At 39.8% G+C, this 15957-nt stretch overlaps 1 protein-coding gene and 1 long non-coding RNA gene across 3 annotated transcripts in view; one reads left to right on the top strand and one right to left on the bottom strand.

Moving 5' to 3' along the window:
- The window catches only part of MED4 (mediator complex subunit 4), a 47049-nt gene extending 44260 nt beyond the window's left edge, over positions 1-2789 (bottom strand). The window contains exon 1 of the mRNA XM_042917094.1: positions 2746-2789. The gene's annotated coding sequence lies outside the window, so the exon portion shown is untranslated. The remainder of the gene's footprint in view (positions 1-2745) is intronic.
- The window catches only part of LOC122207231, a 29679-nt gene extending 14573 nt beyond the window's left edge, over positions 1-15106 (top strand). The window contains exons 4-6 of one of the 2 annotated variants that reach the window (XR_006196733.1): positions 6166-6314; positions 14268-14310; positions 15069-15106. This is a non-coding gene — a long non-coding RNA (uncharacterized LOC122207231). Of the gene's footprint in view, positions 1-6165; positions 6315-7380; positions 7835-14267; positions 14311-15068 lie in introns of those variants that run through there. The other variant, XR_006196737.1, reaches the window with a different exon arrangement.
- The last annotated feature ends 851 nt before the right edge of the window (positions 15107-15957 follow it).

Genomic DNA, 15957 nt, shown 5'->3' with positions numbered 1-15957 from the left:
AAACATTTAACCTAATTGCAAACACCATACCTTGGCATTTAATTCCAATGAGAGTGTTTTAACTGACACTACCAAGGGCAGAACCAATTGCGAATTAAAAAAAAATAATAATAATGATTTACAAAGAGATGTGGGTAAGAAGATACCAGAGACTAAAAGAATGGGGAGAGGAGTTTCAGCTGCAGCTATGATTAAGAACCAACAGGCACAGGAAGTAATTATCAAGGTAGGGTTTTTGTTTTTAAAGAAAAGTGTGTCTGATTAATCCACACCGTCTAATGGAATTTCCCTCCCATTTTTTACAGTACAGAAGTATCAGTTGTCAACCTATGTTTTCAAATAAAACAATGAAAGCAGAAAGATGATCCCAGTATTTTTAATAGATGCAGTCGTCAATTCAATGATATTTATGTCTTGGATCCATGCACCTTAGCACAGTCACACTTCTCCAGACCTGAGAAAGGAAGCAATCATTGTGAGCTAATAAATAAACACGACCACTGGGAACCAAGGGGGAAATTCAGGAGCAGAAATGGGACAGTTTAAAATAGTTTACAAAAGAGTTTGAGAGCAAAGGAAGGAAACTGAACAACGAAAGGGAGGTGGTAGACCATGAAGACCATATAGTATTAAAGAACTACAAATCCAAAGCAAGGAAAATAAAATACAGTTTTCCTGAGTGCTGTTGTGATGCAACCCATTTCAGATAAAAGCTATAACAAATTTCCCAAAAAAAAATTTAGATGCAAAGAATTTGATTTTAAGATGCTAAGCCTTCTTTTTGCCAGCATTTTTTCATATTTACAGACACTTCTTTTTAAGCACTGAAGTCCCTACCTATTCCTCACCAAAAGGAAAGTATTGATGCAGTCTCTTTAGTGTGAGAGTAAAGACAGGCATAATCTTCCCAGGAGAATTTACAGATTAAAGCTCTTCTTTACATGAGCAGGAATTTTTAGCTGGAAAGCTGTGGAAGAGATACAAGAACCTCCCTGGTGTCCCTCCTCCCAAATCTCACTGAAGGCACTTTCTGCTTTTGCCTCTGTCTTCCTTGGTCATCACCATTTATGATGACAGTTGTATCTGGTTCCCCAACACATCTTCACGTTGTCTTTGCCCAGATTGAAAGAGTTTCTTTTCAATAAAGAACAATGGGATTTGTGTAAGGCAAAGGTCATTTTGGTAAAATTGAGCTGTGATAATTTGCTACGTCCAGTCTACGATAAGGTCACTGAAAACCCACTAATGAGCATTACAGCGTAAGGGAGACCAGTAGTCCTTTAACAGCCCCATTTCACCTACAAATGTTCGCTGCTTTTGCTGAGAACTGGGGTGCAGGGGCTGGTGCTCCAAGTCTCTGTGCCAAAGCTTGTTTACAAGGGGGTGAAGGATAGTTTCCTTGGCCACACTCTGTGGTCCGCCCTACTCTGCGCTGGACTCAATAGGAGGAAGGGTGGAGTAGTCACACAGAGTTTTGACAATGCTCCAGTTCTTTGCACCCCAAATATTTACTGAGAAAGTCAGGTCATTCTTTACAGATGCCCGGCCTAACCTACAAAAGCTGGCGGAGGGACAGGAGGAGAAAGAAGGGCTCTCTCTGTTTGGTAAAGATGTACTCACTGGGTCTAGAGTAATTGCAAAAGCAGCAGTACAGAAATGCTAGAATGGTCCTACACACCCTCCTCAAACTGATCACCCATTTGAAAACTCAGCTTCAGGGCAACTTGCCTATACAGATCCCACCCACACATTCCTGAGTCTACAGGCAGCTGTTTTCTTCTGCCTGGAATAGTCTTCTCATCTAGAGTCTACCTTTTCTTCTGGATTCCTCTCCAGTCCTCTCCACATCCCACTTCCTGTTTTAAGCCTCTCCCAGCATTAAGTCCCAGCCCACAGGAATCACTTTGTTCCTTAGCCTCCTACACCACTTGCCCAACACTGGTAACTCTGTGGCATTTATCTGTTTATCCATTCAGCTCCCCATTCCCCCAGCATCCGACATGGCACATAACAGTCAATCTTCACTCCGTGCCTAGAAACGATGATAAATTATTATGGTAGACTGGTGCAGGCATGCCTGTCTCAAGTTCATGTTTAGGTAATTTCTTTTTTTTTTTTTTAATTTTTTTATTAGAAAAAAATTTTTAATTTATTTTTGAGAGAGAAAGAGAAAGTACAAGTTGGGGAGGGACAGAGAGAGAGGAAGAGAAAGAATCCCAAACAGACTCCACACTGTTAGCACAGAGCCAGACATGGGGTCAAACTCATGAACCTTCAGATCATGACCTGACGCGAAATCAAGAGTGGGACCCTTAACCAACTGAGCCACCCAGGCACCTTTTTATGTGATTTTTAAACTCAAATGAAAGGTTTTCCATGGTTAACACATGTGAAACGTAGTAAATCCTTAATATGTAATTGTTTTCAGACATCATGGGTTTTATTAGGACGCATAAGAAACAACACTTGGCAGATCTGTGGTAAAAGGAAGAACAATTAACCATAGAGAGAGACAGGAGCAAAGAAAGGATTCATACAGTCCTAAACCCATTCTGGTATGATCAACCGGTCCAGTTTACCTGGAACTTTGCCAGTTTTAACACTGAAAGTCCCATGCCCTGGGCAACCCCTCAAACCCAGACAAACTGGCACAGTTGGTCACCTACCAGATGGCCAATGAGCATTTTGACAAGAAGCAAATGCAGGTTTTAAATAATGGGCTGAGCCCCCTTTCTCCTCTCTCACCTCAAATCCTGGTGCCACAAGCTTCTCCAAAGACACTTCACTCTTCGATGACAAGTGCCCAGTTCCCAGAAAGGAATCCTGGGTTTATTCAATTCTCTCCACTTCAGAAGCAATCTCAGGCTTGGGAGGACAAATGGTCAAGGGAAAAAGCTTTATACAGAGTTCTCACAAAACAGAAACTAAAAGGAGTATTTGGAACAGGAAACAGTGACCTTTATGGCATGATTCCCAAAGGGAAAGTCAAAGGCAGAGACTCAGAAAGGCAAATGTCCAGAGTCCACGGGAACTCCAACTTACTCTGAACATTCCATACCAGGCCTGCTAATTGCAGAGCAGAGCAGCTGGTGTGATAATGTCCCTGTGCAATCGACCTGACTGCGACAATTCAAGTGCGTAGATTAACAAGAAAATCGGGACCTAGGATTATGACTATATCTGAATGTTGTCACATATAGCAGAACGTAGTAATATGTTCTGAGAGACAAAAATCTATATGACACAATAGACACATTCTGAAAAAACTGAAATGGACCTGAAATAAGCATAATGGTAACATCATAAATAATGGTATAGTCAAAAACCAACTCTAGCTCTGTAGTTTGTAGAATGATGGGAATTGTTTTCCTTAATAGAATGATAACAAACTTAAGAATTTTGATCTGCATGATGTTGAACACAGTAACTTAGAGCAATAAAAGCATACTTGGGAAATGGAAATTTTACCGTCTGCATCTCTATATATTACTCAAGGGAAAGGTGGAGTTGATTTAAGGATAGATTTCTGGGATTGCCTGGCCGGCTCAGTCAGAAGAGCATGCAACTCTTGATCTCAGGGTTGTGGGTTCAAGCCCCACATTGGGTGTAGAGATTACTAAAATAACAATAATAATAATAAGCTTTAAAAAAAAGTATAGATTCCTGTGACTAAAAATGTTCACATGTACTGTGGTACAAGTGCAGGTAAGGCAACTTGGCCTAAGGTTGAAATTTAGGGTACATGGTGCAGGATATAATGTTACCACCAGAGGGTATTGTTTCCTCTTCCGGATGGTTGGCAAGTTTATGTAACCACAAACTAACTCTAAACCAGCCCCCACTAAAAATGGGCCAGGCCAGATCCCAGCAAACTGGATTAATCTATAATATTCCCACAAATTCCCTTTTTTCCTCCCATTTTCGATAGTGTTTGGTTTTCTTTCGGTTGAGAGAACCATGCTGGCAGCAAGCCAAACTATACAAACTGTACGGAGAAAACAGATCACGCCCCTCCTACTGGTCAAAACAAGAGAATGGCCACTTAGGAAATTAGCCCACGTGGCTATTTCTGATTATCCCAGGAGGCAGGAGTTTCCAGGGACCGAGAGCTCAGCAGATGAAAAGAGTGAGCAGAGACATTTCAGGAGCAGCACGGCCTCCCACATGAATTTTGATGTAAGCTGATTTACAACTGAAAAAGGTCCATGTCTTGTTAGAGACCAAAAAGCCTCGGAAAGTTACCAGAGAGATTTTGACAACTTCCAAAGTCAGCCAGGGAATCTGTCCCAGCCCATTAGTATACCGAATTTAGAAACCAAGGCCCTGGAAAGGTGCCCCAGGAAGATGCCCAAGAGAGTCAGTTTGAATCGGGCTAAATGCTTACTCTTGAAAAAAGGAAGGCTTTGTCCCCTCCAGCTCATTCAGTGCCAGAGGCTGTCAGGGAGACAGGCTGCAAAGTGCAGAAATATGGGATATTAGGTCATCTGCCTGACCAAAAGCAAGTTCAACAAATACAAACTTAAAGTCAATAAATAGTTTCCCTTTTTTTTTTTATGACCAAAAATAATACTTGTTCATTGCTAAAACTTCAAACAATACAGAGGTAAAAGTAACAAGTGAGGGACTTTCCTCTCAAAGCCAGCCCACTGACTGAGGGCTGAGGAGCCCCATTCACCAGGAATATTCACTGTTGATGATTTGCTCATATTTTTCAGGGCTTCCAATTTCTATGAATAATAAAAAAATTTGATTGGTCTGTCTAACTTTCTATCTATGTATTCATCCCAGGCATCTCTCAATCACCCATTGGTTTGTTTTTTTGTTTTTTTGTGTTTTGGGTTTTTTTTGCAAAAAAGGAGATCCTAAAATATATTCTTATAATTGAGTTGTTCATTCCATAGATCATTGAATTTTTCCAAGTCTGTCTCATTCTTTTTAACAGTGACGTGGTATCCCATTGTATGGATGTCTCATAACTTTATTTACCCCTTGCCCTATAGATGGACATTGATGCTATTTCCAATTTCTTTTTCTATTATGAAACTGTTATAATAAAATTCTTAATTAAAAGAAATAGTTATTAATGGGTATGTTGTGTTAAGGATCACATACTGTGCTAAGTCCTGTTATAGGATTTTAAGATGAATAAAAAATATTTTTGCCTACTTGGAGTTTACTCTCTAGTGGGGAAGAACTATAAATATCTGACGCATGAAAAAAAGACTCCAATACTAAGTCATCATACAAAGAATATTTCCAAACAAATACCATTCGCTGACCAGGGAGCAGAGAGAAGGGAGGCATCCGATTCTAACAGTTGGGATTGGGAAAGGTTTCATGAATTGATTTCATCTATGTAGGGATTTGCTTTCATGTATTTGATGCAGGGAAGTTGAGCTGGAAGCTTGTAGAACTCTTAACAAAGTCACCCTTTTCACCATGCACTGAGATACGATTTTTGCTGTCTGAATTTCCTTTAACAAATATAATTCCAGAAAGGCCTGGGAATGCTTTGTCCTTCTAAGCTTGTTTTGTTACGTTTAATCTACATCTTTATCTGATAACCTGAAAACTCACTACAAATGTCCAACACGGTACTTTTTTAGATAAGAGTGTGCTCTCCAAAATCAAGCACGTCATAGACTGTTCCATTATTCTTGTTACATGTGGTGTGACTGTCCAGAGAAAGACATTTTTATCAGTAAACTAAGGCCAACGGTGTGTTTTAAAGGGAAAACATTCGAAATAATTCACTTGTGATAACAAATCTCTTTAAGTCCGAATCCTCCCAACAATCATGTGAGCCTGCTGAAAGGAGAGTTTTTCTTTTTAAGCAATCTTAATTAGCAGGTCTTTTTCTTATTAACATCTTCAAAGTGCTTTGAGCTCCTCCCTAGATGAAAGCTTCTATGTGAGTACAAATTATTATTATGCTCACAAAATACACACACTAAATGCAGGAAAAGTGCAAACAGTTTAACTCTGCAAGCCTGCAATGCCCTTGAGACACTTTGATCTGCCAATATAGCCATCAATTATTCTATATCCTTTACTCTCTAAATGCATGCATCAAAGCATTCTCATGCACACCCTTGTAAATCCAGCTGTTTATTCCAAAATAGTTCCTCTTAATTAACCCTTGTTTCCTTTCCCCTTTGTTGGCAGCTGCTGATTCAGCTTCTGTTGAGAAGGTATACACAACTTGGCTGTGGAATGGAAAATAACTCCAATTTTTCTTTACCAAGATGGTCATGACATAAAAGAAGTGCATTAATAAAGATTCTTTGATGACCTGGGAAAATGCATATGACGCAGTAAGTGAAAAAAACGTGGTATAAAAATGTATAGAGTACTATCTCAACTGTAATACTAAGGATTGCTAGCATGAATTGAATACAAACATTTAGCTCACTGACCTGAATGCCTTACCTATGCAATATACTTTAATTTTCACCATGAGGTGAATACTATCATCTCCCTTGTTGTCATCAAGACTGAAGCTCAGAAAGGTTAACTGATGAGGTTCTGTCTGGCACTGTCTGGTTCCAAAGCTCATTCCCTTAAGTGATGGTCATGCTGCCTTTTAACAGTGACTGCCCCTCAGTAGAGAGATTTGGGGTGATTTTTTCCTCCCAATGTTTTTTACACTTACACATTTTAAAAAGAAACAAAAATAACATATTAACCACATGAATTAATCAAATAAAAATAAAGAAGGCATTATTTATAGCCGTGCTGACTTGGGATAAATATAAGAAACATGTCATTAAGCTCAGAGTTCTCTGGGTCTTTACTTCTTCATCTTTAAATTTTTTTTAAATGTTTCATTTATTTTTGAGACAGAGAGAGACAGAGCATGAGCAGGGGAGGGGCAGAGAGGGAGGGAGACACAGAATCCAAAGCAGGCTTCAGGCTCTGAGCCGTCAGCACAGAGCCCGACACGGGGCTCGAACTCACGGACTGCGAGATCATGACCTGAGCCAAAGTCGGCCACTTAACTGACTGAGCCACCCAGGCACCCCTACTTCTTCATCTTTAAAATGAAGGGATTGAACCAAGAGATTTCAGAGGCACCTTTTAGTTCTAATAACACTTCAGTCTTTTGGTTCCTGATTATGCCTCAGGGATGGCACTTTCCTTCAAAACTAAGTATGTTCTAGTTCCCTAAGTTTGCTCAAAGAGTTCTGTTAAGCACCAAAAGAAGAACCATAGTACTGTTAAATGAATCCAGGTGGTAATTCACCTTTGAACACCAGAGAATAATAAAGACTACTTTTGGTAATGATGAATATTGAATAAGCATTAATGTAAAGTTATTATGTAATTAATAAATTACAATCATAAGTGAAGAATACGCACATTTTTCTGATCTCATTCCAGAGTAAAAGACAACAAGTTGCATTGAAAATCAGGGCCAGGTCTTTTTCTGACCAGGGTTTAGTTTGGACATGTCTGGAATGCAGGAGTATGAAACCCTTTGAAACAACACGGAGAGTGGGTGTTTCCAGCTGAGAGGAGCATTTGATCTTTTCTTGGAAAATAAGTACCTGCACTACAAAGGAGGGTTGCTATCCCCAGAGAAGGACACAGGAAGCATATGGGACCAACCATGAAGAAAGGACAGAACCATCTAAAATACTATAAATGTTAAGTTGTTTGGGAAGCATGAAGAATTTTTATTTCTGGCCACTGAGCATTCTATTTATTTATTACTTTTTTTTTTCAAGAGTGGATGAGTCTTTACTTGGAACACTTTGAAACCTAGAGTCGCATTTTTCAACAAGAGAAATGTAAAGATTTAGCACATATGGATGTTCAGTAAATTCTAACTCATTGAAGGAAGCATATTAATAATAAAGCTTTAGTTAAAAGTATAGGATTTTTTGTTTTGTTTGTTTTTTAAGATGAGACTTAGGAACAGTACCCTTTCCTCAATGAATGTCTAGAATTTCATCTTCTACAGATGGAAAAACTTTTCATACCATGTGGATCAAAAATTCAAATATAAAAAATGAAATCATGATAAAGTTAACAATATAATAGCTTAAAATTTCAGGGTACCCGGGTGGCTCAGTCAGTTAAGTGTCTGACTTCAGCTCAGGCAGGTTACGATCTTGCGGTTCGTGGGTTCGAGCCCTGTGTTGGGCTCTGTGCTGACAGCTCAGAGCCTGGAGCCTGCTTTGAATTCTATGTCTCCCTTCTCTGCCCCTCCCCTGCTCTCACACTGTCTCTCTGGGTGAAATGGGTCAAAGTTTACAAACTTCCTTTTGCAAAATAAGTCCTGGGGATATCATGTACAGCATGATGACTATAGTTAATAATACTGTATGGTATATCTGAAAGTTGCTAAGAGAGTAGATCTCAAAAGTCCTCATCTCAAGAAACAATTTTTGTCACTATGTATGGTCACAGGTATTTTTTAGCTAATTTATTTATTTTGAGAAAGAGCAAGGAGGGGCAGAGAGAGAGGCAGAGAGGGAATCCCAAGCAGGCTCAGAGCTCTCAACACAGACCCCAACATGGGGCTTAATCCCCTGAACTGTGAGATCACAACCTGAGCCACAATCAAGAGTTGGATGCGTAACCAATTGAGCCACTCAGGCACCCTGTATGGTGACAGATATTAACTAGACTAGTTGTAGTGGTCATTTTGCAAATGTACACAAATACCAAATCATTATGTTGTACACTTGAAACTAGTATAATGTGTCAATTATACCTCAACAAAAAATAATAATAAAGAATCTAAGAGATAATAAATAAATAAATAAATAAATAAAGCAAACACATAAAAAGGATTTGCAATTCATATCAAGATAAAATGCATCTACCAATGCATAAAGAGTTCCTGCCAATCAAGAAGAAAAGGACTAACAACCCAATAGAAAAAAGAGGGGAAAAAAATGAACAGAGAGTTCACAGAAGAAAAAACACATATGGATCTTAAAGTTAAGAAAAAAATGCTCAACTTAATTCATAATTGGAGAAATGCAATATACAACTGTCCTAAGTTGTTTTGCCCTACCCATCAGGTTGGCAAAAATCTACAAATTTGGTAATGCTCTCTGCATTCAAGACCTTGGGAAAGGAAGCTTTTGCATTATGGGTAGAACAGTAACTTAGTATAACCTCTATGAAGGGCAATTTGGCAGATTTCCTTTGGAGCTAATGAAGCATAAACTTTGGGACTCCTCACTTGCACAGGCCCTTTTTGAGGCCCTGGGAAGATACCCAACAATTTTTCAACTTCTTATGTTGTTTTTGAGACCTTTGCAAAATAAGGTATTTTAATCACAATTGGTTAAGACCATTGTTCTCTTTCCACTCGGAGGTCCTCTCCAACATGCTTTACTTTGTGAAGTGCAGCATTGGAATGGCACCATGAAATCCTTTTATTGTATTTTTTTTTAATATTTATTTTTGGGAAAGTGCAAGGGGGAGAGGGGCAGAGAGATTGGGACAGAGGATCCAAAGCGGACTCTGAGCTGATAGGCTGACAGCAGCGAGCCAGATGTGGGGCTCAAACTCAAGGAACCGCGAGATCATGACCTGAGCCAAAGTCAGACCCTCAACCTACTGAGGGTCAACCTACACCACCCAGGTGCCCCAGGAACTCCTGAAATCAGGTAAAAGGAAGCTGACTTGGAGACACATTTAGATTGGATTTAGTGGGATGCATTTATGTGGTGTGCAGTCACCTCCATCAGAGCCAGGTTATTGGTAGGCCTCTGGTGTAGGAATGGTTTCCACAAATACTCCTACAACTTACTTTGCCAACCACCTGCTGATCTGACAACAAGCTGCAGGGCCAGAGATCACACTGAAATATGAACATGTCTTATGGTGCCTGATATTAGAATTATGTAGGTAGTGGGAAAGAAACAAGGCTCGAAATAAATGGAGCCAGAAGCCAATCTGTGGGAAATTATTTTAATTGTTAGGTATGCAAAATTATAAGCAGGATGCTTACTTTTTACAGATATCTGGTCAAAATGGCTATTCTTGCCTACTAGGACATATTTGATAAATTCACCATATATTTATAATCTTTTTTTAAGATGTGAATCATGTGAAATAGAATTTATCAGAGGTTCTGAGTTGTAGGACACAAACTTGTAGCAGCACTACATATCACACTGTGTGAAACTGAATGCTTTATGCATCCCAACTACCAAACTAAAAAAAAAAAAAGAATTTCAACCAACCATGCTAAAAAGAAGTCTGAATTATCTTTCTGCTCTCTGTCTTTAAAATTATATTATAAAGCTGTGGCCATAGAAGAGGTAATCAGGGGGTGCCTAGATGGCTCAGTTGGTTAAGCATCCGGCTCTTGATTTTGGCTCAGGTCATGATCTCACAGTTCGTGGGATCTAGCCCTGTGTCTGGCTCTGTGCTGACAGTGTGGGGCTTGCTTGGGATTTTCTCTCTCTTACTCTGCCCCTCCCCCACTCACCTGCTCCTCTCCTCAAAATAAATGAATAAACTTTAGAAGAGGTAACCACTGTATGCAACCAAAGAGAAAGAGAGAGGGAGAGAGAGAAATGTAGACATGTGTCAGGTAGTTCGTTAGTAGAGATATTATGTTCTTTTTCAAGATTCTGTGATATTCAGAATGCATTTTTCAGCTTTTTAAAATTAGTAACCTATTGTGATTTCCTTTCATAATATATATATACATTATATATTATATATATATAATATATATATATTGTGATTTCCGCTGGGACTGACTGGTCAGTGCCTCTGCCATTGGTAGTTACATATTTTGAATCATCACAAGCAGATTATCACAAGTTCAATGAAGGAAGGTCACATTCTATTTTGCCTAACCCCACAAAGGATTGAGACAGAAACGAGCACTTAGCCAAGAATAACCAAATATAATCTGTCCAACTGACCAATGATGAAGTCTGAAGTAAAAATTCAGTCTCAATAAGTATGATGACTATTGGCTGAACCAGTTATTACTTCTGTGGTGAAAATGAATTGAAAATAGGAAAAGGAGTTGAGGAGTCGGTGATAGGAACAGAAGATGAAAGAGACCGGTTGTTAACAAGGGATCTCTAGGGCAGAGCCTCCTGGGCTGTGAGTGCTCATGGGTGACAAGTGACAAGCTGCTCCCCAGAGCTCCCTGCATCCTGACTGACCTTCAGTTGCAGCCTGCATGGCTCAGATAATTCATTTTCACTCTGTGACATTACATGAGGCCTGGCTTTTATGGCTTGGATTCCTGCCCTAGGTTTTTCTCCAATTGTCATTCCTATAAACTTCCCAATGACTGAGGCAACCTGAATGACTCCTTCCATTCAAAGAAGCTTAAGGAAAACAGCTCTGAAAAGAAGTTAGGTTGTACATCAGGAGCTTTCTAATCATTCATACTCTATGATTTAGTAATTTCTCTCAGAAATCCTAGTCTAAGTCAATAATATCAAAGTCAGGAAAACCATATGCCCAGAGAAGTTAATCTCAATTTCAGTTTAATGCAAAAAGTTCGAAATACATGTCCAAATGTAGAATGATTTTAAAAAGGAAAAAATAAATGACGTTACCTAAATTAGATTATTTATTCAAAATTATATAGTTTTGTATTAACATTGACATATTGTCATAGTGTAATCTTAGTTGAAAAAAAGCAAGAAATATATATTCATGAGAAGAATATTCATAGAAAGGAACAGGGAAAAACATGAATAGCGATTATTCCAAAAGTTGTTGGGTGATTTCTCCCCCATATTTACATTTTTTAAAATGAAACTGTGCATATATTGTTTTTATAATGGGAAAAAAAAAACTTTAAAAAAATAAAAGCAGAATGTAACATGGATTTCAAACAAAATTAATCACTCTGAATATTCTAAATATTCTAAAGATATTTATTGAAAAAGAGGGAGGGACCTAGGCTTCAGTGCAAATAGAAAACTAAAAGAAAAAGATCATGGATTCTTGCAGGATTTGCTTTCCACCATATTACTGGAGGAACCAGATGGGTCTCTGCTTTTCCAGGAGGCACAGGACACTGCCTTTTGCGGCAAGGACAAACAACGGTGGGGGTAGCTGAAACCACTATAACTCTGACAGTTCTAAGCCCTTAATGGCTGAGAAGGGCCAAGACACAGAGCTTATTAGAAAAAAGCTAGCGCTACTCCAGATGGCAGTTCCAACTGGCCAGATTTATAATTTTTTCCTTGTGGGTCAGAAACATATGCCCAGGATGTAGCATTGGCATTGTAGCAAGACTATAAGAATGCAGCCTATGGAAACGATTTGTTTTCTATGGATTTTATTTACTTTTCACACATGCTACTAAAGAGTGCCCCTCAGCTGCTGAGCAAGCATTTGTAGCTGGTAGAGTGGGCAAACGGGCCAAAAGCTTAGTGTCGTGACTGGTTTTAAAAATAGTCTTGAAACAGTTTAAAAAGAAAACAAACAAACAATGGTAGCAGAGAGAGACTGAGTAATCAATTAATGGATTAAACACACAGTTATTGAGTGCTTACTACGTACCAGGCACTGTTGAGCCTTGGGGATATTAATTCCTGCCCCCGTGGTGCACACATTCGACTGTGTTGGGCTGCCAAGTGGAGAAAGGGGTATGCAACAAATGAAAAAAATAAGTAAGTTACGTAGCACGTTGGAGGGCTGTGGAGAAAATAAACAGTGGAAGAGGTTAAGGAAAGTCAGTTGTCAGGTTCTTAGAATTTAAACAAGGTGATTAGGAAAGGTGACACAAGGATATTTGAGCAAAGATGTGAAGAAGAAGAGGAATGGAGCTCAGAAAAAGTGTTCTGGGCAAAGGGAACAGCAGGTGCAAAAGCCCTGGAGCAGGTTTGTGTCTGCCTGTTCAGGGACAGGCAAGGAGGCTGGTGGGCCGGGAGCACATGAGCAAAGGGAGAGCAGTGATGGAAGAGGAGTAGGAGGGGAGGGCCAAGGCACCTACAGTCTGGAAGGACATTGTAAAAAGAACAAAGGGGCCAGATGCATCAGCAGATGCTGATTAGCTGTGGAAGATAATAAAGACAGACGTGGCAAAGATCACTCCAAGATTTGTAGCCCAAGTGACTGGGAGTAAGCAGTGTCATCAGCCGAGACAGGGAACAAAAGAAGAGGAACATATTTGTGCCAGGCAGGGCATGAGAGGAGAGAAAGGGGAGAAAATATGAGTTTGTTTGGAAGGTAGTTCTTTTAAGTGCCAGTGGGGCCCCAGAAGTTTGAGTTGGAACCTCAGAAAACAGGTCAGGTTAGAGATTCAATTGGTGAATTACCAACAGAGGAGCGTTCAAGTTATGAGAGCAAATGAGTGGGTGTGGCCAATGGTAAATGCTAAGAAATGGTTGTTGAATCAACCCAGTGAAACTGTGCAGTGAGGGTGTTGGTTAGGTTCTTTGCCATGTGAGGAACAGATAAGCGACCTTGGATATAGAGGTTACTGTGAAGCTGCACAGAAAGTTAGAAGCAGCAGGACTAATGGAGGACTAATGGAGCCTGAAAGGTCATCAAGATACAATGAAGTTGTTGTGACTAGGCTACATGCTCATCTGCCCACTCCAGGCGTCCTTGTAGTCACCAAGTATTCTCTGTCCCTGCTTCTCCTGCTCCCGATATAGTATCTCTCTATCTCATGTGCTCCCTCTTACTCTGTTCATATTCCTCAGGAGAAATGAGCTCATTTATCTACTTAGCAATCACCCATCATAGAGAACATGTGGTTGGAGCTCTTGAGCCGGGGTAGCACCTAGGCCAATGAACAGACACTGCCTTGGGACCAGGTGCTCGTCTCTTGTCCGGTCAGTTGTGGCCAAGCAATACGTGGTACCAGGCATGGAAAGAATAATTACGGAGTCATCAGGTGAGGGTTGTGACACAGAAGGTGTTCTGAGGCATTCCAAGGACAGCAGAACTAGAAGTGTATGGCATCAAAAAGGCCAGAAGAGGAGACAGTCTTCAGGAGGCAATGTTCACAATGATCAAATGCAGCAGAGACATGTAATAATTAATAGCAGTAGTAATAATAGCAGTTGTCATGTTTTTAGGGCTTACTATACATCGAAAGCTATACTAAGTGCTTTACATAATTACCCCTCTTAAGTTTTATAATAGTCCTGTGACATTGGTATTCTAGGGACAAATTAAGTAACTTTCCCACTACATCTGGTAAGTAATGGAGCTGAAATTCAAAGCAAAGTCTTTCAATATCCAGAGATCAATTTATTGATTTATTCTCTAACATCATTTGTTGATTGTATATTTTGCACTGTACATTGTTCTAGGCACTTTCATGGAGCTTCCGTACAAGAGGAAGACAGGCCATCAGTAAGTAAACAAATAATATAATTTAAAATAGCAATAAAGGCCACATGAAATAAAACAGGATAATAGATTACGAATTGATTGAAGACAGATGGGGGGCACTTCTCCAGATAGGATGAGCAGAGGAAGCTTCCCTGAGGAGGTGACATTTGTGGTAAGACTTAAGAATGAGAAGAAACCAGCCATACAAAGATCTGGGGGAAACCTTCCAGGCAGAAGGTATAGCCTAAACACTAGAGTTAGGAAGGAATTACTCTGGTATTCAAAGGAACAAAATAAGGCAGGAGTGAGGGGAGAGAAGGCGGAGAGCTTAGAAAGGTACTCAGGAGTCAGGTCAAGTAGGTCTTAAAGAAGCCTGGATTCTAATCTAATCACAAAGAGATAATCACTGGAGGGTTTTAATTAAGGAGGTGATATAACATGGTTTAAGTTTTTGAAAGAATAGTTTGATACTATGTGCAAAATAGAGAGTTAGAAGGAAGAATGCAGAGCAAAAGTCTAGTTAAGGGTTGATAGTGGCTGGGATGGGATGGCATTGGAGAGAGTGAGGAGTGGCCAGAGAGTTGACATCACTTATTGATTGACTCGCTGTGGCGGATGAGGAAGAGAGGAGTAAAAAATTATTCATTTTGAGAAGACTGGTGATAGTATCACAGATATACACAAAAATGCCTTTATGTTTTAGAGATGCCAACTGAAGAATTTGAGTTCAATGTCACAATGACTATACTTTACTTTTTTTGATGTTTATTTTTGCACAGAGAAAGAGAGACAGAGTGTGAGTGGAGCGGGGGCAGAGAGAGACAGAGACAGAATCCAAAGCAGGCTCCAGGCTCCGCACTGTCAGCACAGAGCCTGACACGAGATCTTGACCTGAACCCAAGTCAGACGCTTAATCGACTGAGCCACCCAGGTACTCCACAATGACTGTACTTTAAAATACTTCAGTTCAAAAAAAAAAAGGTTAAACAAGCACAATAGATGCTGGATCTATCGGTGTTTTTTATACTATTTGCTCTACCTTTCAGTGTGTTTGAGTTTTCATAACAAAAGGTGTTTGTGTTGTTTTTTTTTTAATGACTTTAGGTTTTTAGTTTGAACAATGAGGTGAAGCCATTTACTGAAATGGAAAAGGCTGGGAGGAGCAGGTTTGAGGGTGGAGGGAATCAAGAGGTTTATCTAAGTTTAGTATGAAAAGCCCATTAGGCGTCCAAATGGAGATGTTATGGACACAGAGACACGTAAGCTCACAGCACAGGAAGAGTCAGGGTTAGTGTGGCAGAGATTGCTAGATCTCTACCCAATACCCACTTTCCTCTTCTTCTCTGTAACAGAACCCTGATACTTAGCTAGGTGTATTGCTAACTGAAATAAAGACTGTATTTCCCAGCCTTCCTGGCAACTAAGTGTGGCCATATGACTAAGTTGTGGATAATGAGGTAGAAGTGGAAGTTTTGTGAAGAAACTAGAAAGCCTCCTTAAAGGGAATTAACTCACCTAGGAAATGAACACTTTGTCCTCCTGCTTTTCTCCTACCTGCAGTCTGGAATGTTTATGATACGGCTGGATCTCCAGCAGCCATCTTGAAATAATGAGGTGCTCCTTGAGGGTGGAAACCAAGGGCTGGGATAATGAAACACATAAAGGGAA

This window comes from Panthera leo, chromosome A1 (genome assembly GCF_018350215.1).
Source record: "Panthera leo isolate Ple1 chromosome A1, P.leo_Ple1_pat1.1, whole genome shotgun sequence".
Taxonomy (NCBI): domain Eukaryota; kingdom Metazoa; phylum Chordata; class Mammalia; order Carnivora; family Felidae; genus Panthera; species Panthera leo.
This window is presented reverse-complemented; position numbering and strand designations above follow the sequence as displayed.